At 46.5% G+C, this 25,187-nt stretch overlaps 1 protein-coding gene across 2 annotated transcripts in view; it reads left to right on the top strand.

The window, feature by feature from the left end:
- The first annotated feature begins 965 nt into the window (after positions 1-965).
- Positions 966-25,187, top strand: part of ANXA11 (annexin A11) — a 40,336-nt gene continuing 16,114 nt past the window's right edge. Inside the window, exons 1-2 of one of the 2 annotated variants that reach the window (XM_016164990.2) lie at positions 966-1,211; positions 11,121-11,177. The gene's annotated coding sequence lies outside the window, so the exon portion shown is untranslated. The remainder of the gene's footprint in view (positions 1,212-11,120; positions 11,178-25,187) is intronic. The other variant, XM_016164989.2, reaches the window with a different exon arrangement.

The raw sequence follows: 25,187 nt of genomic DNA, 5'->3' as shown, positions 1-25,187 counted from the left end.
CTGGAAGTGTACCGTTGCTTATGTAATCTCCCTTCCAATAAAGCTATTCTTTTGCTGCTGTACTTAGATGTCTTGTTTAATTCTCTGTTCAAGACATCAAGAGCCTGGATAACATGTAGAGAAAGGACAGAACCCCCACTCTCTGGTAACATATCTACATGACTATGCACACACACAACACAGAGGTTTGTTGCAGAGAGAAAGATCTGGAAGGGCACACCTAAAAAGTGGATTAGGGGACTGAAGAGTGAATTTCAGTCTTAAAGAAATATTTTATCATAGGATAAAATGTCTATTTCCCAGGAGCCCATCGTGGATACCACATTACATTTAGTTTTCATATCTCCTTAGGCTTGTCTTGGCTGAGACGGAGTACGTCTCAGACTTGCCTTGTTTTGATAACTTTCATGGTTATGAGGAGTACTGATTAGGTATTTCGTAGAATAGTCCTCAACTAGGATTTGTCTCATGTTTTTCTCATTAGGTTGGGATTATGTAATCTTGGAAGATCATACTGGTTCGTACTAGCATTGTAGATTTATCATTCTTGATGATGACCTTGATCACCTGGCTGAGACAGTTTGCCTTATTTCTCCACTATAAAGCTCCTGTCACCACCTCATTTCCAGTACTACTGGGTGGTCTTTTTAATGTAGAAAGTTTTCTTTAAAGAGAGTAATGAACAACGGTACACTGGTCTGGAGGGGTTTGGGGAATCCCCTCCCCTAGAGTACTGCACTAGCGGAACCCATCACGGACGGGTGGCGGGGAAAAAGGAGCTCCAAGCCGACCTCGGGGAGCTCCCAGCCGGGAGGAGTAGGGTCAGCAGCTTCCTTCCTATGGCTCCAGGAGGCAGCTCCCAGCCCCCCGGCCAAGGAAGGCTCTCACCTGGAGGCGGGACCGCTCTCAGACCACGCCCGTCAGTCCTCTGGTCCCGCCCTAGAACCAGAGGCTCCGCCCCGGGGTGCGTTTCCGAGGCAGCGCTGGGAGACTTTTCCACGCGTCTGGCTCCTCCTCCCGCCCCTCCCTGACTGCTGCGGAGCCCGCGGGTCCGGAGTTCTCCCAGTGCCCTGAGTGCCCCCCAAGCGGGAGCGGGACCCGACTCCAGGCCGACCCAAGGCGCCGAGCTTGGGACCCCTGCGGAGAGAGCCGCTACTGCCCACGTCCCCTTTCGCCCCACGCGGCCCCCCAGCTCCGTGACCCGTGGCCAGGTGAGTGAGGGTCCCCGGTCGGCCTAGGGCACGGGACTGGGAGGCGGCGGTGCACCATGGCCCCGGTGGCGAGGCCCAGGACTACCCCGCCCTCCTCCTGGCTCGGCCCTGCGGCTTCCTGGTTGGCACAGGATGGGTGGAGGGGAGGGGGTACGGGTGTCGGGCCGGGGGTACGGGTGTCGCGCCGGGCCCAGTCTGGACGGGCTGCATCGGCATCATCAGCTCGATCAGCGGAGGGGACTGCCCTCCGGGTGGGACCCTCCACCCCCACCCGCCCCGCCTGGTCAGGGCCACGAAATTGCGCCGAGTGGCCGGGGTCAAGGGCTCAGCGGGCTTGGGCTGCCCCTGGGACCTGGTGATCTTGCGACCAGAAGATGACTGGCTGGTGTGGGGGATGGCTGGTAGCCCTGTCCCCTCTGTTCCAGCTGAGTTTTCGAGCGTGTGTGTGCCTTTCCGGGAAAGGCTTATACTAAGGAGAGCTAGTAGAGGAGACTTCCTTTAGGAACTTTCTTCCGGAACTGGAAGGACACAAATTCGTGGGAACTGCTACTGTAGGAGTTCATTGTAAGGCACTTCATTTGAAGGAATGCGGAGTTCGTTCCAGGTGCTGTGTCCACCTCTGTGTTTACCTTCTCAGCCTTTCCTCCTTTTTCACTTTGGCCACAATTTCAGGGAAGAATTCTTGGACATTTCTCTCCCTTGGGGGCCCAGCTCAGCCCTCTGAAGACCTAACAAGGTAGAAACTCTGTTGTCTTAAAGGAGAGTTGTGACGTTCCTCCCCTAGAGAGGTTAAGCTAGCCAGTGCTAACCCAAAGGGGAACAGTTTGTCAGGGACATTTCTGTCCCCTCTCTAATCAGTGACCTTTCTGTGGAGATGGATGTTTTAGGACAGATCTTGTTCTCTCTTCTAGTCCTTCAGTTTGTTCTCTGTTGCCCTCACCCAGGCACAGTAGTGGCGTGAGGGGCGAGCCTCTCTTCCTCTGCCTTTGCCTCTGCCCACACAACAGAAACAAACATTGCAGGGAAGGGCCAGGCTAAGTCTGGAAGCTGGACAGGCAGGGCATGTTACCTTGCTCACCCGTAACTGGCTCTCATTAAGGTCCTTCATTTCTTGCTTCAGTCAATTGTTGGGAATTCCAGGATTAACAGGTACCGTCCCTCAATGCACTTTTAGTACTGCAAGGTATTCCCCAGTTAGGCAAGATGAGGTGCCAGAATAACAAACATTGGGTATCACCTTAGGCTCCTCATCCCTCCCTAATCTTAGCTCTTACTAGTCTCCCTGCCTTTGGTTTCCTCCTCTTTAAAATGAGGGTAATAACAATACCTACCTCACAGGATGATTGTAAGGATTAAATGAGCTAATATATTTCACAACCGTACAGCTCAGGCACTGAACTGAACAAGTGGTGACTGTTATACCATACCTGTGTGTCCCAAGTGGATGTCACTCAGATTAGACATAAGCTTACAGCAGGCCCTGGTAACTTAAGAAAATATCTGTGAGTGTCAAAGATAATAATGTAATAGCTATCACTTCCTTCATGCAGCCGAAGGTCCAGCCGAGTTAAACTGCTCTTCTGACCGGCTCCTCTGTCTTAGCTCATGTTCTTCTGCCCTCCTGGAATACCCTCTCCTTCATTTCCACCCATTCACTACCCTCCTGGAAACCATCCCAGTGCCTGCTTCCAGCAGGAAAGGACATGACATGCTGTGAGCCCATGCAGTTCTTTTTCTCCACTCCTTTGGCACTGACCCATTTGTCAATACCAGCCTTGTGACTTATCTCTGTTCTGTCCTTTGTCCCTAGAGGGTGGGGACTGCTTCTTACTCATCTCACTATACCCAGGATGGGCCTTGCCTAATGCGAGTGCTCAGCAGATGCTAGTTGAGTGAAAGAGGCCAGGGAAGTAAGGTTTCCCTGTTGTTAAAATATTAGACCTTGAGATGGAAATGATTCCAGACTGAGAAGTGGGAGTAGGAGCTGACTGAGAGGCCAAATAGTAGGCCCTTTGACTCGTTTAGGATGACAGGACTCTTCCTGGATTGCTGTTTCTAGAAGGCCAAGATAGATTAGTGATGCCTTGGTCACGTGATTTGGGGGAGGATGGGTAGTCTGAGATGAAGGAGTGAGAAGTGAGTCAGAATAGGTTAGTGTGGGTTCTTTTTGAGAATTTACTGCAAAATGGGGGGGCGCAGGAAAGCCACCGTGGGCAGGAGGTGAGTGTAAAAACAAAATCTGCTGAGTGCTGGATGTTAGAGGCCCCAGGGCCTTTCTGGAGCTCTTCCTCCTTCCTTCCTCCACTTAGCTGCCGTCTCTTCTCCTTGTAAACCTGAAGCAGTTCCTGGCACTTGGTTCTATCGGGACACTTGGGGGACAGTCTATATGAGTGTACTTGACAATCACAGCCAAGGAAAAACACTAGGGTTTCTCTGTTTTTGTTTTTTTCCTACAACACCCTCTGATCTCACTGCCCCAGAATATCAGGAATTTGAGTTGTATCTAAATAGGAAAGCTCTTAGGGGAAAGGAAGAAACTAAAGTTTCCTTGTTAAGAATTTGCATTTTTAAAAGGAGTTATTGAAATTTAGTGGCACTTTCTAATAACCAACAAAACAACGCCACTTTCGGCCTACTGACTCTGACCCATGTATGCTATGAAATAAAGGTCCAGTTCACCTAGTGGTTTCTATTTGGGAGGACCCTAACCATACAGCCTGAACGATGACTTGAACCACTGCTGACCATGCTACACTGATGTGAGAACTTAATGAATGAGGGCAACCAGGGAGTCAGGAGATGGAGCTCATCCGTGCTGGGTGACCTGGGACAAACCATGTAGCCACACAGCCTACCAGTGTTCTGGATGGTAAAATGATTATTTGCAGAATCCAGTAAGAAGACGTTTACAAAAGTGTTTGAGATGAGTTGGGGGCTGGTGATGACAATGGTGATGTCTTGGGTGCATTACTGCAAGGAACCTTGAAGCTGGGGGTGACATGTACAGATGGTTGACATCTATCTCTGATCCCATAGTGTCTGGTCTTCTAGGGCAGCGGTCCCCAGCCTTTTTGGCACCAGGGACTGGTGCTCCTATGGGGATCTAATGCCTGATGATCTGAAGTGGAGCTGAGGCAGTGATGCTAGTACTAGGGAACAGCTGCAAATACAGATGAAGCTTTTCTTGTCTGCCTGCCCATTGCTCACCTCCTGCTGTGCAGCCCAGTTTCTAACAGGCCATGGCTTGGGGCTTGAGGCTTGTGCTCCTGAATTTACCACGGCTTTAGCAGAACACAAGGGAGGGATCGCTCCTGAAATTGAGAGGAAAGTCAGGCGTCCCCAGCCTCTTGGAGCTGGAGAGCATTCTGAATGAGGGGAGAGGGGAGAAGCTCAAAGGCCATTAACAGGGAGGTAGAGGAAGCATATGGCATATTAAGCCCAGGGAGTGGCATCTCTGGGGGAAAAGGGTATGTATGTGAGGGAGCTGGTGATAGCAGATGTGAGCTTGTTGTGTCCACCTAAAAGGTCACAGCTATTTTTAGGAAGTGGGTGACAAGGCATGTTTCTGTTGAACTCAGCATTAGTGAGTACCCACTGTTTCCCTAGCCCCATGCTGTGTGTACCAATGCAGGAGCCACCCCCACCCACTCTAGGTTGTCCCCCAGCGTGCCCCTGAGACATAGCACACTGGATGAGAACAAGGTCTGGAGATGAGGAAGATCATGAATTCAGTTTTGGACATGTTGTGTTTGAGGTGCCTTCTGGATACCAAGTAGGCAAGTGGCTCTGGGGTTCAGGAGGGGTCTGGGCAAAAGAACATTTTTGTCTAGGTTGTGTCTGATGTTAAAAGCTTGGTAAGATTGAGGAACTCACCTGGGACAACTGTGAAAAGGAAGATGAATCAATAAAAGAGCCACAAAATGAATAGTTTGAGAGAGGGAAGGAAAACCAGGACATTGTCCCACACAGAAGCCAGGTGAGTCTGCTTTAGTAGGAGGGAGTGGCCAGCGGTGGCCAGGAAGTGACCTGGGAGGTAATGTGGAGAAGATTGGGCACCTTAGCTGCCACTTTTTGTGGGATGATTGGAGCAGAAGCCAGGTGGAATGAATCGGTAAGGGAGTAGTAGCAGCATGTGAGAATCTGGGGGTACTAAGTGTAGACAGCTTTGAAGGTACTATCAGTTTTGAAGGGGGAGAGAAAGATTGAGTGGTACTGGAGGAGGACCGCCTTGACGAGTGTTTGTTTTTTTCCCTCAACCCATTCTCCCATTCCACCTGAGAAGTTAGCAGTGTGGATGACCTGTAGCGAGGATCCCTCCCTACCTCTCTCCAAGTCGTAGAGACACAGGCACCTGTCAAACTGCGTGTTTCCCCATATGGATTCATGCTGTACACCACACTCTGTAGCTTGTGCTTTTGATTAGTTTATCATAGACAGTAACTCTGGGTACTATTACTTCAGGCCAGTAGCAGCTGTGGAATGTTCTATATATAATATTCAGATGTGCCATAATTTATTCAACCTTTCCCTTATTGATGGACATAAGACCATTGACTTTTTAAAACTTGGAACAGTTTTGAAGCAAACAACCTATAGGAGCTCGATTGGAATGTTATTGAATATTTATTTATAAGGAAGAGATAACATTTTTATGATATTAAATTTTCCAAATCAGAGACAGATCACAGACCTTGTAATATGTTTTTAATAGATATTATGAATGCGATTCTAACTGGATATGCTGGAATTTAAATATATATAAATATATAGAGAAATTTTTGTATCTTTTCTACTTTTTTTGTGTTTCTTGGTCATTAATTTCAACCTTTATCTTTATTCATTCCTTTTTATTTTTGGCATATTTTGTTGCTCTACTTTTAATATATAAATTGGTTCATTTATTTTTAGCCTTTTAATTTAAAAAGCATATAAAGCTCCACCTTTTCCATTGAGTACAGCACTAGCTAATGGGCTTTTGTATGAAATGCTCACTTTTCCATTGCTTTCTCGTTGTGTTATATAGGTAAGTTTCGATCCAAGGATTATTTAGAAGATGGGGGTCCTGAATTTCTGAATAGTTTTGTGGGGTGTGGGGTATGATCGTATTTTATTGTTGACTACTCTATTTATTGGGTTATAACTAGTGAATGTGATCAGAAAAATCTCTTATCGAGCTGTATTAAGATTTTCTTTGTGGCCAACTACATGATCAATATTAAAAGGCTTCATGGATGTGAAAGAAGACTATGTCTTCTCTGTGGGACACAGACTTTAGAGATATCTGTGAACTTGGGCTTGTCTTTCATCTTGCTTATTGATCTGTTAAATTCTGATGTTTCAAAAATTCTCACTAAAAATTATTTTTTAAGTCAAGCTCTACTCATATTTGTTCTAGCTTTATGAATTTGGACTTCATGTTTGATGTAGGAAGATTTATCAAACTTTTCTTTGTGGATTGCACCCTGTGTCATTTGTTGCTTATTTAATGCTTTTGGCCTTTGGAATGCTTTTGGAATTTTAATAGATATTATGAATGCGATTATCTATGTTTTAGGATACTATATCACCAAGGATCTGGGAGAATCCCTTTTTCTTTACAGTCCTAAAATTAATAAATAAGTTCATTTTATAAGACAGTAAATGAAAGGCTTAGAAATATAGAGGCAGGGGTCAGAAGGAGGTCAGGTATGCCCTTTGAGTTTCAATTCTGACTCATGTGGAGTAGGCAGTACTGGGTCTTCCCCATCTGCTTCTTAGTTCTCAGGTTATCATGAGCTCTCCCTCCTTGAGTGTCCCAGTGATCCCCCTCTGATAATCAGTTTTTCGAGAGGAATCAGTAAAATGAGATTTGCCTGCAAACCCTCGGACAGGCCTGGTACCTCTTCTCTCCCTTTGCGGTTTCTGCCCATTTCCTTTAGGTACACGGAAATAGATAGCTCTGACTTGCAATTATATGTTTCCTTCCTTGTTTTGTGGCAGCAAGATGGACTTTTCTGTTCCCCCAAGGGTTATGACAATATAGTACACACAAAGGACCCAAGGTCAAATGCCTGATGTAAAGACCTGGGCCCCAATTATACTCTTGTCTGTGCTTTGTTTTAAGTCGTGTAAACTGTTTAAAGGGTCTAGGATGGCTAAACCTTATTGCACCATGAAATTCTAGTGAGTAGTTTTTCAAGTTCTGTTTTTCAAGATAAAGACAAATGGCTGGAAAAACCGTCAGACTGCTGAGGCAGTATTATTGAAAAATCCTCAACATATTTTTAATGTTAATATTTCCACTTCTAGTTTTCCCTTGTGTTTATTTGTTTTTGCCCACCACTTAATCAGCACATGACTGTGGCCAGGTAGGGAGAAAGGGTGGTAGAAGACTGATGATATCAACAAACCTAATGAGGTGGCTTGTGTTTTTGGTAGCGAATTCAGACTATTCACATACTGGATAGTCTTGATTTTATTTTTTTTTTTTTTGCATCTTGTTTTCTATTTATTATTTATTATACTTGGATGTTATTTCTTTTCTGATTTCTGCTATCTTGGTTACATTTCTCATCATTGCTTTTTCCTACTCACCTGCATTAGGATCCAGGTTTGGCCATGAGTTAAGAGAGGAGCTTATCTCTTTAGAAATTAGAATTCAAGGTTAATAGCTGTCTGTTCCATGAGATTGTCCAGTCACCACACTCATATGTAAAGTCGCTCCCAGCATTCTCTAGGGCTATGGTTTTCAAACTTGAGTATATATAAGAACAGTTCGGAAGGTTTGGTAAAACAAATTCCTGGACCCCACCCCTAAGGATTCTGACTTAGGAGGTCTGTGGTAGGGTCTGAGAATTTTCATTTCTAATAGGGGCCCAGGTTGTTCTCATGCCACCAGTCTGCGGACCATACTTTGGGTTTCACTGCTCTTCGTCGTTTGAGGCACTTCGCTTACCCGCCTGGCCCAAGACGGCTGACTGTCACATCTCCATGACAGGGCCCTGCCTGGCTGCCAGGGAGGCTCTGAAACAGCCCATATTCGGGGTTGCCATGTGCTAGGCCACAGTTAATGTTCTGTTATGGAAGAAGTTTCTGGAACACCACCCCCGCTGTCCTTAATTTGAAGCTACTACTGTGCTTTTCAGTGTAGTCATTAGCTAAGCCAGTGTTCCTCAGGTTAGGAAGTGGGAGTGGTGTCTCATGACAGTGACGAACCAGTAGGCAGTGCACGGCATGGTAGCCTTCGGTCCTATCAGCTGGTGACGACGGAACCGGCAGGCCGCTGCTGCTGCTCTGAGAGTCCTCACTGCTTTCTTCAGGCCGTTCCCAGTAGTCAGGTTTGGCAGCCACACATTGTGCCACTTAGAGCTGCCTACTGATCTTACAGGGCCCATGGGATTAGGGGGCCCCTCCAAGACCCAACTTTGTGATGGAGAGTTTCTTGCTGTGCTTCCTCGCACAACTTGCCTCCCTCAACTCCAGATATTACACATATATTATTATTTCCAGTAGAGCTTCAGGGCAGAAGCCATTTGAACCCTGAACTGCCCTGGGACTGATGGTCCATGTGGCTCCTAATGCCCCGGTGAGATCAGAACGAGTGGCTGCCAACCCTGCGCTCTGTGGCTGTTAACGCATAGGGAGGTGAACCTGGAGAGAAGCAATGTCACATAGGCTTATCCAGAGTAGATGACACTTTCTGTGTGGCTCAGTTATTTGGGAGGCAGCAGTCCTTTTCTCGTTCTGTCTTTCCCAGGGTAGCCTTTACATTTCCCAAGTTCATTCTCCAGCTTGGAAGGTGGAGTGGAGTCCAGAAGTGTGCTGAGAGTGGGGGAGCCAGCCTGGGCCACAATGCATCTGCCTGGAAGTGGAGAAACATGGTTCTAGTGTTTGTCCTGCTCCAGCCAGTCCTGGAACCTCTGGCGGGCCCCTCTGTTTTCTGGGCCTCAACTCCCACCTCAGTAAAATGAACGAGTCGAACCAAATGATTTCATGAAGGCCACCTTCCTGCTTCAGTGTTGTAGGTAGGATTCCTGTGTGATCCAAATGCCAGTGCACAGGGAATTGACTTTATATTTCTAAGAGATGTCTTTCAGAACCTGCTTGTTCAAGTTCAGTGTGTTGGTTGGACCTAGACACTGCCCAGTTGCCAGTCTCCCTGTTTTGCCCGGACTTCTCCAGTCTAGGCCGCCCCAGGTGCCAGCCCTGGAAGAGCAGCATCTGAGGCACGGCCTGGCTAATGATTGATAGAGGCTCCAGCTATTCTTAATTCATAATTCATGGCGTGTGGGTGAGGGGTTGAATGTTTAACAGCACCTTCTGTGGGCTTCTTGTTCAGTGCCTGGGAAAATATGTTCAGGGTTGGTGGAGCGCTGCCCTGGGGCTCCCTGGCTTATTCCTGTGACCCATACCTCAGAGGTGAGGCAGAGCCCCACAAGGGCAAGGCGCTGGAGTTCTGCAGTCCCTGCAGGAGAGTAGGGCCACGTACGTCTTTCCTAGCAGAGTTAGGGATGTTTATACACCCTTGAGATCCTGCCTTGGCATGAGAGGGAGAGAGGGGAATGTCCTAGATGTGTCTTCTGCCCCCAGAATTCTTTGATCCCACGTATCTGAAGCTCTGAGCAAAGAGGCCATCAGAATAGGTGCCACCCAGGGTGTGGAAGAGATGAATCAGGGTACACTGGTCTCCTGTCAGTGTGTGTCAAGGACCTCACTGTGCCTAGCTCTGTGTTAGCTGGTGGCAGGAGGAGAGGCCTGTCCTATAACCTGGGCACTGACTCTCCACTGGGAGGCCTAGGAAAAAGTAATTCTGGCTCTGGCACTAGCTGGGTGCCTGACCCTTGCTTGTCAAAAATCGTTTATGAACCTTAGTTCCCTTGAGGTGATAATGCTTATCCTGTAGCAACATTGTGAAAGTTAATGAAGGATATATAATGAGGTAATATATGTACCTCTCCTAGATACTAGAAAAACAGTAGTATTATTAGAACACTGGAGGACATAGAAAACATTTTAGGCCAAGCGCTGGTAAGTTCCAGTGATAGTGATCATTGTGGAGAGAGAGATCAGGGTGGTCTGCCTGGAAGGGATGTGTGTGTGGGGAGGGGTCTCATCAGACCTAAAGGAAGGCCAGGATTGATATAGGCTTACGGAGGAAGGCTTAAAGGAGACAGGAGAACAGACCAGTTTGAGGGGCTATCTGAGAAAAACTCCTGAAGATGCAAAGTGCTGAGGTATCAGCTTAGTTGAGCTGTGGACATGCATTTCCTGCAGTTCTTATCATCACACATATACCTCTGGGAACCTTCCATTTTTTTGAAATGAAGGTGTCACTCTTGACCCCGGGCCCTTTGGCAGAGTTTAGAATCCCATTTGCATAGGAGTCAGCCCATACCTGAGATCTGAAAGAGAATCTTCTCCTTCAGTACAATCTGTAGGCTATGGTGGGGATTTATTTTCAGCTTCCCCTTGTACAAGGCTGGCTGGGGACCTTGTCGCCATTAGAACAGCCCTCAGTGAGTGCTGTTGAAGGAAAAAAGGGGTTCTATGGAAGGTAACCTCACAGGGTGATTAGGGGTAATCTGATCATAAATTCCTAACTGGGCAGGTCATGGTGTGTACAGTCACACCCCTGGCCTATAACTTCTTTAGTTAAAGGTTTATCTTTGCCTTAAGCAAGCCCTGTCCATTGTCTGTGCATCTAGGATTAACATACTTTTGAAGTGGTAACTACCCTCAAGAAAGCACATAATCTGTTAACTGTCCTATAATCCAATCCCTGCCTTGCTCTCCCCGCCCCCACCTCCTTGTGCTCTTCCTTACCATTCCTCCTTAACTACTAGCACCTAAAAGAAGCTGCAAAATTATTACTCTCAGAGCGTTTGAGATCTTGCTCTCTGGCAAATAAACTCTTATAAAAATTGTCTACAGGTTGGAAGTTTCTTCCATCAACAGTGCTGTTTGGAGGAGTGTTCCTGGAGCTTCTTGGTAAGGCAGGGGTGCCTCGGCTATTGGGAGCAAATAGATAACTCTCTCAGTCTTCAGAGTTTAAAGGGACTGGGGTTTTCCAAAACTTCGTTTGAACAGGCCAGGAGGACTGGGTGGTGGTCGTATCAGGGCCTCCCTGGTAGAGGCCAAGGGGCTGCCTGCTGCCTTTAGATCTTTAGTCTTACCCACCACCCCTTTCCCCCCAGTTTATTGTGAGAGAATCTGTGACAGACTGTCATATGAAGGTGAGGTGGCTCGTGCATCTTAGCTGGCAGGCCCCTGGCGACATCTATTCCTTTGATTACAAATGCAGATGTCTTCAGGGACAGCCCAGGTAAGGACAGTGGGCAGCTGAAGCAGGCATACCTGGCTGAAAGGAGCAGATGCTTTAGCCGTAGCTGTGTGCCACCACCCAGAAATGTAGGACCCTTGTTGACAGGTCCGCTGTTTTTCCAGTAAAAAAAAAAAAAAAAAACAAAAAACTTAAATCAGAGAGTCTCTTTTGTAGCCCTGGCCATCCCCATGAAGAAATAAATATTTGTGAACTACAAACCCTTCACAGAGCCCCAGGTTCTGGGTAGTACTTCTTTATCAGATGAGGGAGAGGGATGCCCAGGAGAGCCTTGAGTTTGTCCATCAGAGAGAAGTGTTTTTGTAGACACTTCTCCTACCCCTCCTTGGCTCTGAAGATTGAATTTCCTGGTCCTGGGAATGGCTCTTAACACTGACTGGTGTATTTTCCTATAACTGCTCTATTCTGTTTCTCTCTCTGGCTCGAGGGAGAGGCTGGAGCATGCCAGGACTTTGTTTTTCCTTCTCCTTCCCCTGGGAATCTAGCCCAGAGGTGGAATTACTATGAAGCTAATAGAAGTTCAAGCTCAGACTCCACCCTTTTTTGCCCCTCCCCCCCACCCCTTCACATGCCTATGACCCTTCCAAGGCACTGGGAGGGGCCTTAGCAGTGAATTCACAAAGTTAAATGATTTTGTAAAATTTGTCAAAAAGCGTTGTTATGTGTTCAATTTCTTAAAGAGGGCCCCTAAAACTGTATAGGTTCCAGGCCCCACGTAACCCGGACCTCTCCTGCAGATGCTGGTAAACCCTAGCGATTGGCTGGTGTCCTGCCTTTTGGACAGTGAGCACTTAACTTGGGGGCAGGGAGGTAGGGGTCCTGGGCCAGCCTTGTTAGGATCTTGCTGTGTCACCTTGGCATGTCACTTCCCCCTCTCTGGTTGTCAGTTTTCCCATTTGTGAAATGAGAGCAGAGGTGGGGGTAGGTGGGAGGTGACTAAGTCATCTTTAGGGCTGAGTGACCTTTGGTGATGCAGTTGCCTGGTCCTTGCATGACTGCCCTGCAATCTACTGAGAACTTTTTCCTCCCTAGAGTATTTGCATTGCCAGTTGGGTGTGTCTGGCCTAGTCACATAGAGCATACGTGAAAGCATTGAGTGTCACCATGGTGATTCATGTTGACTGATAATACTAGTGAGCAAAGCTTTCTTGAGCTCTTACTGCCAGACCTGCAGAAAAAAATGAGTTGCTGGTGCCTTCTTTCTCAGTTTAGGAGGGTATTGCCGTGGTCTTAGTGGTTTGTTACTTCTCTTGTCAAAGAAAACTTTATAAATGGGGTGACTTGTGCATAGATCTTTTACACAAAGAGAGCAGAGGCCTTTTCAAAGAGGATGCTATGGAAAGATCTAAAGGGAAGGAGAGGAGCAGTGGTCACTATTTATTTTCTATTGCTGCTGTAACAAATTACCACAAATTTAGTGGCTTAAAAATCACAACTTTTTTTTGGGGGGGGGGGGGTAAAATGTACGTAGCATAAAATTTACCATTTTAACCATTTTTAGGTGTACAGTTCTGTGACATTGTGAGTACATTCACATTTTTACATACCCATCAGCACCATCCATCTGCAGAGTTTCCCAAATGGAAACTCTGTACCCATTAAACAATAACTCCCCATTTCCCCACCCCTAACCCCAGACTACCACCCTTATACTTTGCCTGAATTTGACTACTCTGGGTACCTCTTTATAAGTGCAATCATACTGTATTTATCTTTCCGTGACTGGTGTTATAAAACAAAATTCAACCAAGTGAATTTGAAGATCTAATTGTCTTTATTTTAGGGGATTTGTTGATCTAGCAGCTAAAAGGGTACTCTGAGGGGTTGTACAAGTTGGAAGTTTTTTGTAGGAAGAAGGGTGAGACAAAGGAGCTATTAAGAAAAGATTATTTTGAGGCCTGCAGAACAAAGGAAGGAGGAGAATGGAAGGTTTTTATCTTGCAGATTGCCTCTTTCTTTGGTAGGGGTGGGACTGGGTGAAGAGGGCCCAAGAACAGAGGTTATCTGGGACAGATTACCTCCTTCACACTGACCAGGAAATTCGAGACCTATAGATTGAGATTATGTTTCTGGGGGAGGTTGAAACTGCAGCTAGATTAGGTATTAAATCTAGGTTTGTTGTCATAGGCTTCTATCATGAGTGATGCCATTTTGGGCCTGTGATTCTTCTTCTTTATAATGCTGGCATATTTCATTTATATAATCAAGGTTCATCCATGTTGTAGCACATATCAGAATCCTTTCTTTTTAAAGCCAAATAATATTCTGTTGATGGACATTTGGGTTATTTCCACATTTTGACTGTAGTGAATAATACTGCTATTACATGGGTGTGCAAATATGTTTGAGTCCCTGCTTTCAGTTCTTTTGGGTATATGCCCAGAAGTGGAATTGCTGGATCATGTTTAATTTTTAGAGGAACTGCCCTGCTGTTTACCACTCAGCTGCATCATTTTTACCACATGACTTTTGTGTCTTACAGTTTTGTCTTATGGTTCTCACAGTTGTTAGCAGGGTCCTATCTTTTCTGGAGACTCTAAAGGAGAATCTGTTTTCTTTATCTTTTCCGGCTTCTAGAGGCTATCTGCTGCATTCCTTAGCTCATAGCTCCTTCAGCCTAGGGAAAGAATTTAACACATGCCAAAGTTAGTCAGAAGGATAGTTTATTAGAAAAGGGATTAACACTCAACGGACTGAGTGTGGTCTCTCAGGGGCAGGGGTTGAGGGGACCCCTCTTACTCTCTGGGAATTCAGTTCATACATCATTCTTTACTTTCTGTGAGTTACAGTTTAAAGATATTGTTTACCCATTTCTTTTGATATGGACATATAGAGAGGAAGGGGAAGAATGTGTAGCCTGAAAGGCCTGCTGGCAGTTCCTAGCCTTTAATCCTTAGGTTCCCCATGGTTTTCGCCACAGAGAATGACTCTTGGTTCCGGTTTCCCCTTCTACAGGTGTGGGGAATGGGTTGTTAGCTCTGCCAACAGAAATCTTCCTTTGTTCTGCAGGTGTCCTCCTGGCCTGGCTGCAGGGCTGATCAGCATATTGCAGTCTCTGAACTCAGTTAACATTTTAATTCTCTTTCCTCCTCCCTACATTACCTCTCACACTCTTATCTTTTCCTTTTTAATCGTCATTTCTCCTTTCTTTTCATCCTTAGCACAACCATGTAAGGACTCCTGTAATTAGATAGGGCGCACCTGGATAATCTAGGCTAGTCTCCCCATCTTAAGGCTTGTGACCTTAACTACAGCCGCAAAGTCCCTTTTGTCATGTAAGGTAACCTAGTCACAGGTTCTGGGGGATCAGGGAGTGAACCTTCTGTTGGGGTATTTTTGAAGGACCTAATCAAGGAACCTGATGGGAGTTTGATCTTGGGCTTTGAAAAGCCCTCCCTTCTTTTCCTTTTCCTAATCACATTGTCCTGACCACCCCTCCCCCATGTGGGCGGGACACCTGGTAGAACAAGTTTGAGTGGTTGTCCAGGATCCTTTTGACCCTTTTCCCCCTCTTTTTAGCCTCTTGAGAGAGAACAGCACTGGGTAAAGCTGGTCACAGAGTGAAGAGAACTGTCTGTACTTTACAAAGGTCTTTTCTGTTTGTATTTCATTCAGTCCTCACAGTAACTCCAAGGTAGATGGATAGGTCATATCTTTGCAGATAGCTTAGAAATTCAGAGATGTTGTCAGCCTGTGGCGGAGTTAGGACCCAGACCATAGCTCCCAGGCTTATGTTTTTTAAGGAGTAAGTTAAAATGAACTGAGTACCTACTATCTGCTAATAAGCTATATGGTAGAAAGCGTTATATGTGTGTACCAGTGCATCAGATCCTGACAGCTAAATAGTCAGATAGGTGTATATTTTCCAATTTTACAGGTAAAGAGAAAGCCAAAGAAGTCAAGCAACATGCTCAAGGTTACACAGCCAGCAAGGTGGCAGAGCTAGGATTGGAATCATTGTCATTGTTCTTCAACTAAGCCCCACATGCCAGCCTGGTTCCCTAGCAGCAGTGTTAAAAGCTGTGGGCTGTGGGTAAAATTCATGCAGCAGAGCCAAGAAGTCTCTTGTGACTGTACAAAGTGATGTTTGTGGCTCTTGATGGAGGAGTGTGAGTTGTGCGAAGATAGGGGAACTGATTTAGAGTGTGGGAGAGAGAGTAACTGGGGGTGGAAGAAAGACCTGCAGAGAATTGAGGTTGGAGGTTCTGAGACCCAGTTTCGGTGATGTCTAGGCTGTGTAACCTAGGATGAGATGCTCAGCTTTCCCCTTCCTCACTCGGATGAGGGAGGGTTCAGAGAAGGAGCTCCCCAAGTTCCCTTCCAGCTGAGAAGAGGTCGCATTGTCCAGACAGTAGGTTGCTGCTGGGTTTGGAGTGTGGGGTACCTCTGTGGGCAGTGGCGATCCTGGAGAAACAACACATGGGTTGGACTTTGCAGGAAAAGGAGGGACTTGAGAGCTAAGTGGAGCAGCAAGCGGGGCTCAGAAACCTTTGGGACTTGTGCTTGATTAACATCCTCTCATCCCTCTTACTCTGTCCCTCCGGCTGGTCTTGGGAGGAGCCCCTTCTGATCAGGTGGTGTAATTGGGAGCAGCTCCCCACTCCCCATGCGGAAGTGGTGAAACCAAGACACCTGCACTGCACTTAGAAACACAGACCACAATTTCTCTTTTTTTGGGGGGGGGGGGAGGCGGGGATGGAGGAGAATGTTTAATGTTCATTTAAGTTCTGAGTACACCTTGAACTTAGGACTTGGGTGGCGGGCTTTTTCTGTTGCCCTCACTATCTGTTGCAAGAACCTTGGTGTCTACTTGGACCGTGGCTTGAGTCTCCATCATGTTCTGGGCCTGGGCATCAGCCATATATTGACACCATACCTGGGTTCACCTTCTTCCCCTGTGGCCCACTTTCCATTTCTCAGGAATCCCAAATCGAGATTGTCATTTGACTAAACGTGGGCACTTCCAGAATCCCGTTTGGTGTGGGCAGGTGTCAATGGGGACTCTCCCTCTGAACAGGAATGAGCCAGGTTTGCCAGAGGGGTTGGCAGGGAGACCTCTCGTGTGAATCTTTGTGCATGTGAAAGTGGTCTTTTCTGTCTCAGTTCCAGGGACCTGGTCTGGAAAGGCAGCTGAGAGAAAGTGAGTTTGTTGCGGGGGAGGGAGGAGTAGAAATATAGTCGGTATTTACAAGGGATTGGTTCCAGGACCTCCACGGATACGGAAATCCAAGAATGTTTAAGTACCTTATATAAAATGGTATAGTGTTTACATATAAGCCGCACATATCTGCCTATAAAACTTTAATCTCTGGATTATTTATAATACCTAATACAGTGTAAATGCTATGTAAATAGTTGTTATACTATATTGTTTAGGGATCTACTTTCTCAAATTTTTTTTTCTGACTATATTGGTTGAACCCATGTCTACAGGTTGGAGTGACTCCCCCTGAATAGGGATTCAACTCCTACACTGAGAGAAAGGAAGGGTCCTTGGCTCCACGCAGGAAAGAATTCAAAAGTGAGCCAGAGTTAAAGACAAAGGAAAGTTTATTAAAGAAGAAATAACACTCCATAGACAGAGTGTGGTCTCTTCTTGGAGTTAGAGAATGAGATCCCAGGTATTTAGGGAATTGGGTGTATATGTTTCTTAGTTTCTATGCAAACTTACTGATTAAAGGGAGTAAAGAATGGAGAGAATGGTTGGATTTATTTATCACTTGTGCAGGGTACAGCTTAAGGTCTTCCTTTTCCTGTTTTTCTTTCTGGTACTGGTAAGCAGCTGTTAGTAGTCTCAGCAGGAATCTTCCTGGGTTCCTTGCAGTCTGGCTGAATAGCTAATCAGCCACATTCCAGATTCGTGGTCTAACAGCACATAGAAGGCTCTGATTTCTGCCTCTTCCCTACTTCATATAAATGCAGAACTTGAGGATATGGTAGACCAGCTGTACTGATAACAGGCTCCTGGGTGCCCACAGGTCAGGAGCTTTGTGCAGGCCAAGGCCCTGCTTCTGTCTGTCCCTCTTTCCAGGCAGGTTTCTTCTCCAGGAGACCTTTTCAAAGGAGCTCCCCACCCCCAAACTCCCCTCACAGTCAGCATCTTGTCTATGTTCCCCACTTTCCCCATTCCTGGTGCTTGGGCCAGGCCCTGAGCACCCAGGCATGCAGAGGGGATGGAAAGAAAGCATTGCCAAATTCCTGTTTTTGGTTTCTTCTTGGGGAGATTGGAAAATCCAGCACAGCCATGCCCTGGACTTGCTGCTACAGGGCTGGCCCTGGTATGGCAGAAGTAACTGGCAGACTTTACTCTTCCCATTGTCAGCCCTTCATACCATCCTGACTCTCCCACCTCTCCTGTTACTCCCTCACCCCCCACTCCATCTTCTCCCTGCCCTCACATTTCTCATCCTGAGTATTATCAAAAAGCCCAAGGTCCTCTGGGACTCTTTAATCATGTTTGCTATTTTATACTGGGAAAACTGATACAATGAGAGATTAAGTGATATCATGAGAACGTATTTGATATGAAACTTTTACCATCCACATTTTACAGATTTGGAAAACTGAGGCCCAGAAAGGCTAAGGAGCCTGCCCAAGATCACACACCTGGTAGAAAGCAGAATTGAGATTTGAACCAGGGAAGCCTGGCTTTAGAGTTCATGTTCTTCGTACCACCACCCTGCGCTGCCCTTATTGAGGTACCTGGGATCATGGTGAAATCTGACGTTTTGATTCCTGATCCCTTGCTGTTCCATCAGTCAGTGTTTTTAAAATTTCAGCCTTTGAAATACTAGTTTTTGGAGCCTGTGGGCTTTGTGAGGAAGTAAAATATAGGGGTAAAAGCCCTGGGCTTTGCAGCCTGACTGCCTGGGTTTGAATTCTAGCTCAGTCATTTGCCAGCTGTAACCTTGTGCAATTTACATAATCTCTCCGTACCTCAGTTCCCTTATCTCTAATATGGGGATCATAATCTTAGTATTTGCCTTCTAGAGTTGTTGTAAAGTTAAATTCCATGTAAAACACTTAACACAGTACCTAGTACATAATAAGTATTTGATAAATGTTAACTCTTATTATTGCTTATTAAATTTGGGAAATTTGATGATGAAGTTAAGCAAGCTCCTTTGTTATAGGACTTCTCAGAGCCTTTATTACATTATTCTGAATTGGCACTTTTTTGGAAGGGATGTAGTAGGCAGCATTTTCCAAAATTTTTGGACAGCTGTTCCTTCTCTCTTTTTCTAGCTGGGTACCTGATAAATTCTCGACTTGCAAGATGTTTAGTGTCAGAGAACACAGTTCAGGAAGCACTGAGCTGTACATCGTAAGTCTGTTATTGCTTGGCAAGACTAAGCTGGGGATGAAGATCTAGGTTAGACCTGAGCCAGACTTTGACTCTGTATGGAAGAGCTCGGGCTGTGCCTGGCCTCCCTCCTCCCCTCCCCATAGGTAGGGGGAGAGGGAGGTGATATGAGCTGAGGCTTCTGAGGGTTTCTGGAACCTTCCTGCCATGAGAAATGACCTTTGCTAACCCTAGTTCAAAGTACAGTTTCTGCACTGTCTTCCTTTTGCTATTGGAGGAGAGGTTTTAAAGTAGGTCACCAACTGCAGAACTGGCTGAGACCTCCAGACAAGCCAGTCATGCTCAGGTTAAAATGATCACAGGTTTTGCAGCATGGAAGGCAGCTCTGCTGTCAACATGCTGAGGTCTAGTGCGTTTGTGACTTGAGTAAGCCATGTCTCTGGCATATTTTAGCTACAAAACCAAGGTTATTGGCAACTAGAAAATCTTCAAGATCCCTTCCAGTGTACATTTTGAGAGTCTATAAATCTAGGATTGGGGTGAAAACCTAAAGAGATGTCTCCTTCGGGAGTCATAAAACTTAAGAGGAGGGATGAGTCCTGAGAGGTGAAGCCCCCAGTCACACCCATGGGATAGTGAGATCTGTGGAGGTGGGGACCTGGCTCCTGTGGAGGTGGGGACCTGGCTCCAGGTCCCTAGTTAGGGTTCTTTTCTGTGTGAGATTCTTGGAACTGGATGACCTTCAACAGACATTTCTGTCTTGCTTTGGGCCCTATTTATGTGCTGCTTTGGGTTGTTGCCTCTCACTGTCCAGCACAGTGATCTGGGAAGGAGTGCCCAGTGCTCCTGGCGGGGGGGGGGGGGGGGTATATGGAGTCCAGGAACTGCCCAGACAGGCTGAGGGCTGGCTAAATCTTCATCTCCCCAACAGCATCAGGTTTGCCAGGTAGGAATGTAGATGACTAATTACAGTGAGCCTGACCAAACCTAGCTTTGTCCTGGAGCAAGGAGAGTTTGCAGATAAGCAAATAAATATTTTGTTTTTTAGACAATTATACATATATATGAACATACATAAACTAATATATGTACATATATATATACACACACTTATGCATATACAATTACGTGTGTATTATATTTTTTGGTCTTGAATTATACTTTAGAAAATGCTCAGTGGTGACCTTTGGGTAGGGAGTTAGAGGGGAGAGTGACTTTTGCTTTTCACTTTGTGCCTTTCTGTTCTGTTTGAATTTCCTTACAGTGTACTTATATTCCTTTTATTTTTTAATTTTTAAATGCAATTTATTTTTAGAGCAGTTTTAGGTTCACAGCAAAATGGAGTGGAAAGTGCAGATTTTCCATATGACCCCTGACCCCCCCCCCCCACGCACACACGTGCAGCCTCCCATCCCTCCTTTTTCTTCCATGTCCCTGAAAGTTGTGCAGGACACCAGGAGATGTCCATGGTGCAGAGCCCGGCCTGTGTCTCCATCTCTCGTTGTTGGGTGTAGGTTCTTCTGGTCGATTTTGCTTTTTCTCCCAACACAACACTCCTAGATTCCTGTGTTTGGGGACTCCGGCTAGTGCCCTTGAGGAACCCTTGAAATTTAATGGTATCCTTGGGTATATATACACAGCTTTAGGGAATAGGCACATTTATGGTCCCTGAAAAGTCCCCTATGTACCTGCTATATTTTTTCAACGTTTCTCCAAGGCTTGGTCCTAATGGGATACTAGGTCACCCAGGCTCTGGTGCTTATCCTCAGAACATACAGCTGGGAATAAAAGCTAGAGGGTATAAGCTAGAAAGTGCCCAAGTACCTTAAAGGAAGAGTGTTTCCTAAAGTGTGGAGCACAGAATTGCAGGGAATGGAGTACTTGTTTAAATTTTGATTCCAGGGCCCATCCAGATTGAAGGGCCCAGAATAACTGAAGCCCAGGTGTCTGTATTTTACTGAGCTCTCCAGGTGGTTCTCCTGCATGATAATGCAGCGTTACCCAAAGTGTTACCCAAAGTGCTACCCAAAGTAGTCAAGCAGCATCAGCATCACCAAGAAGCACATTGGAAATGCAGATTGGGGAGTCTGTCCCAAATCTCCTGATTCGGATATTGTGGGGGAGGGACCTAGAAATCTGGGTTTTAACAAGCCCAGCAGGTGGTTGTTTTGCAGACTGAAATTTGAGAAGCACAAGGGCTACAGGTGGGTGTCAGCTGCAGATAGATGGGCCCAGTGAGGAAAGAAGGGTTTTCCTGCAGTGGCCCCAAGAGAGGCAGGACCAGAGGCCAGAAGTCCTCCAGAGGCTGCTTTCTAAGAATTGGAACAGTCCTGAAAGAGACCAGCTGCCTGCCGTGCATTCCCGTGTCAGAGCGCCTGACCAGAACTGGCATAGAACAGGGATGTGCCCTGCCTGTCAGAATCACATCAGCAATAGGAAGCATCACATCCAGGCACCCTTTTTCTTTGTGGAAGGACAGAAGTAGGAGAAAGGCCTTGGAGAGTGCAGAAGGTTGTGGTACTCGTGGATGCCAGAGAGAAAGCAGATCTGCTGGATTCTAATGCACTGTGTTCCCTTGTGTTGTGGACAGTGAGTGAGGTAGGACAGGCATTGGGAGGGGGTGGTGAGCTCCCCTCTGAGCTAGGATATAGCAGCCCCAGGGTCCTGGGAATGACTTCGCCAAGGACAGCTGGCCATGGTGGCTTCTACTGAGTAGTGGAGACCAAAGTTACCCCAAAACTGAGTGATGAACAGATTTCTTTATTTTGAAAAAGGTGGTGGGGCAGGGGGGAGAGAATGTGGATGTGTGAATCAGAGCTGTATGCAGATCCCTGCAGCTTCCTAGGACGTGTGATAGTTGGGTAGGCACTGGGAGCCAGGGTGGGTTGCCCAAGGTCACCCCAGACTCTCTGGCTGGTTTGCTTTTCACCTAGGGGTTATTAGAAGTTAAAGGGGGCGGGGCTCTGGGTATGGGAGATGTGCTAGAACCCTCATTTGACGGAGGCCCTCTATACCTCTGTGAATGCCATGAAGAAATGTATCCTGGGTTGTGGTGGAGTTAGGTGGTCAGATAGCTAGTTGAATACCTGTACCCACTGTTATCAGTCTGGAGAGTGGTCAGCAGTGACAGCTCAGGAGTGTTTGTCCTTGGCCCTTTCTATATCAGTGGATATAAAACAAAGTTATGTGAGAGCGCTCTGAGATGTCTGATGTAGGTCCAAATCCCAGGAGATGTCAGTAGGCTATAGCCCTCGGTGGAAGTAAAGGAGGAATTCAGCGGGAATCTGCCTCAGGTCTCCATTGTCCGGAATACCCAGGTGTTACCAGTCAAGGAGGTGGGGAGAAGGGAGGAGAAAGGTCCTGCCCTATGCTCTCCAGACCATGCCTGGGGCCTCTGGTTCTGAAGAGACTCGGCAAAAGAAAGGAGCGGGTCACACACTCAAAAGTATTTCAGGCAGGAAATGGTGGGGAAAATGTTCTCGTCAGGAGGGGAAGACTGGAGGTCTCTTGGGGACAGGGGAAAGCCAAGGACAAAGAACTGTGTCCTGATTAGACCCAGCCTGTGGGGCACTCCAGGGTGGAGTCATTGCCAGGGGACAGATTCTGATGCTTGCCAGGAACTCTGAAGCCCTGGTGGGAATGAGCACAGTCACCTGGGAGCAGGCTGAGGCTGATTTGCGGTGCTGCCCCAGGTGGGCAACCTCAGCTGCTGGAGTTTCATGGTATTTTGATATGATAATGCTAACCCCAGGCTCGGAGCTGGACTGCCTTAGACCAAATGGACCCTGTGTGAGTTATTCAAGTCTTAGAAGAACAGCCACGGCTTCCAGTGAGCTCAGAAATCCCCACCTGAATTGGGCCTTTTTAAAAGATATTTTCTTAATAGGCAATATATGCATGTGGAAAAAATGCAAATATATAAACAGTAGGTTTAATTCTGGCCCCAGTTTTTTTCTCCAAAGACAACCAGTGTTACCCAGTTTCTTGTTTATTGTTCTAGGCATGTGTGTATGTGTATACACACCACTAAGTTTGTTTTTCTTTTTTTAAAAAATGAGCTTAGTATTACACCTTGATTAATAATGGTGATCATTTCGGGGCGGGGGGGGGGGGGTGGCGGTAGCTGGGAGAAAGCAGTGAAGGTTTAAAGAAGTACAAATCAGTCATTGATAGAAGGTCACCAGGATGGGGAACATGGCATACAGGTGGGAATACAGGTGGCAGTAAGGTAATGGCATGTGTAAAGCTGAGGGAAGATAGAGTTATCAGGGGGGTTGTTTCATAAACTACATAAATGTCTAACCAATGTACTGTATACTTGAAACTAATTAAAATAATAATGGTGGTCATTTCATATCCCCATATATAGAGCTGGTGATTCTAAAATTAGCTAGAGTATCCATTGTGTGGCTCTATTGTGATTTATTTCACCAGCCTCGTATAGGTGGAGATTTAGGGGTTTGTTGTGGGTGCAACAAATAATGCTGCGGTCAAATTTGTGTGCAGATGTCATCTCACACAGGTGTGTCTGTGAAACAGATTTCCAGAAGTCCAGTTTCTGGGTCGAAGAGTGTGTCATTTTTAATTTTGGCATCTCTATATTTTTAATTGGCGATCTCAGCATATTAGGGAGGTGAATACTCACTAATTGCCTATTCACTTATTTGAGTTTCTCTAGTGGTTATTGGCCTTTATCTTATTGTAAAATATTTTTACGAAATTTGTCATTTCTCTTGTCATTATATTGTCTTTATTGTCATGCAGAACTATAATTTTATGTCTTTGGGATTCTGGCCACTTCTTACATTTAAATCTTTGGTCTGACTGAAATTTATTTTGGGGTATGGAATAGGGTAGCATCCAGCTTTTGTTCTGTTTTGGTTTTTTTTTTTTCCTCCTCCCACCTGGCCGTTCCTGGGGCCTGTTGGCCTCATTACTCTGGAAGGAGATGAGTCATGGAGGGGGGCATCTTTGGTGCACAAAGCTTCTGAATAGTAGTAATCCCCAGAAAGAAAGGTGTCAGGAACACAACTGCAGCTTACCGTGTCCTCTTGCAGGGGAATTCCTCTTTTCCCCCATCACAAGGTGCCTGCCCACTCATCATTCAGATCCCCAGGGTATCTCCTCACCAGAGAGGTGTGAGAGTCTGGCAGAAGTGTCTGCCCGAGCGCAGGACCTGAAGGGCTTTGTGCTTGATGCCTCACCAGCCACAAGATGTCAGCCTGAAGGCAGCACCGAAAGCATACCCAGTTCTTCGACACAGCTAAGAAGGCAACTAGAATTCCTGTAGGTAGATAGCAGCCTCTTGAGCAGTGTTTTTCAAAGTGGAGCCCCCGGACCAGCAGCACCACCTGGGAACTTGTTAGACGTGGTTCTGCTGACTCGAACTCTGGGTGGAGTCCACCAAGTGTTTAACAAGCCCTCCAGGTGGTTCTGGTGTCCTGCAGCTGGAGAACCAGTTGGCTTCTGCTGACATGCAGCCCAGCATGTAGGGAGAGTCTCATCTGGGGCTAGCAGCTTTCCTCATACACCCTTACCCGTCATTGGTTGCCTCTGCAAACCTCAGCAGCCACTGATTAGCAGGAGTAGGCAGGTTGCATGACAGTTTCTGGGTGGCCGCTGTCGTGAGAGATCTGTCCTACCTGGGTAGTTTAATTGTCATGGGACTCGGCAGAGGGATCTATACAAAGGGACTTTGTGAGAGCAGGGGTACCACCCAGCACCAGCAGGTAAGGGCCTTTTTCCTCTTACTACTGATCTGCAAGTCACTTACTTTTTCTGAGTTCCAACTGCCTCTTAGAAACAAGATGGTGTAGCCTCCCTTGCTTGATTCCAGATCCTGGACAGGTGAGCCCTTCTGAGGTCCCTTCTTGTTTCTGGGAACAATGCTTCCATACCAGGGTCTCTTGCTGGATGAACCAGAGATTGGGGAATGAAAATTATAGCCTGGGGCCTATCCAGTCTGGTGGCCTCTGTGAGAGCTTGGGGTATACAGCTTGGGCACAGGGAGACAGGGGCTCTGGTGTTGAGAAGGACACTGGAAGATAAAGACAAACAGACCTGGACCCCTGAGAATGAGGCAGTGTGTTCTGTCCAGAGGCGGGAGAACAGCCCTATACACGTGCAGCCTCCTCTCATCAGGAGAGGTCGGATGCAAGCTTCAGTGAAAAGGTTTTTCAAGAAACCCACCCACCACTCATGGATGGTGAATTCTATCATGGTGGGTGTGGACATGAGTCTGGCCCTGAAGACAAGCCTGCTCCGGGTGCTATTTCTAGCTGGAGGCCCCAGCAGGTAGAGGGTAAATGAGTTGCCACAATCGGCCTGATGCAACTTTTCCTGCAGGGGCCTGGCT

This window comes from Rousettus aegyptiacus, unplaced genomic scaffold (genome assembly GCF_014176215.1).
Source record: "Rousettus aegyptiacus isolate mRouAeg1 unplaced genomic scaffold, mRouAeg1.p scaffold_m13_p_6, whole genome shotgun sequence".
Taxonomy (NCBI): domain Eukaryota; kingdom Metazoa; phylum Chordata; class Mammalia; order Chiroptera; family Pteropodidae; genus Rousettus; species Rousettus aegyptiacus.
Note: the sequence above shows the minus strand (reverse complement) of the source record. Positions and strands in the feature narration are given on the sequence as shown.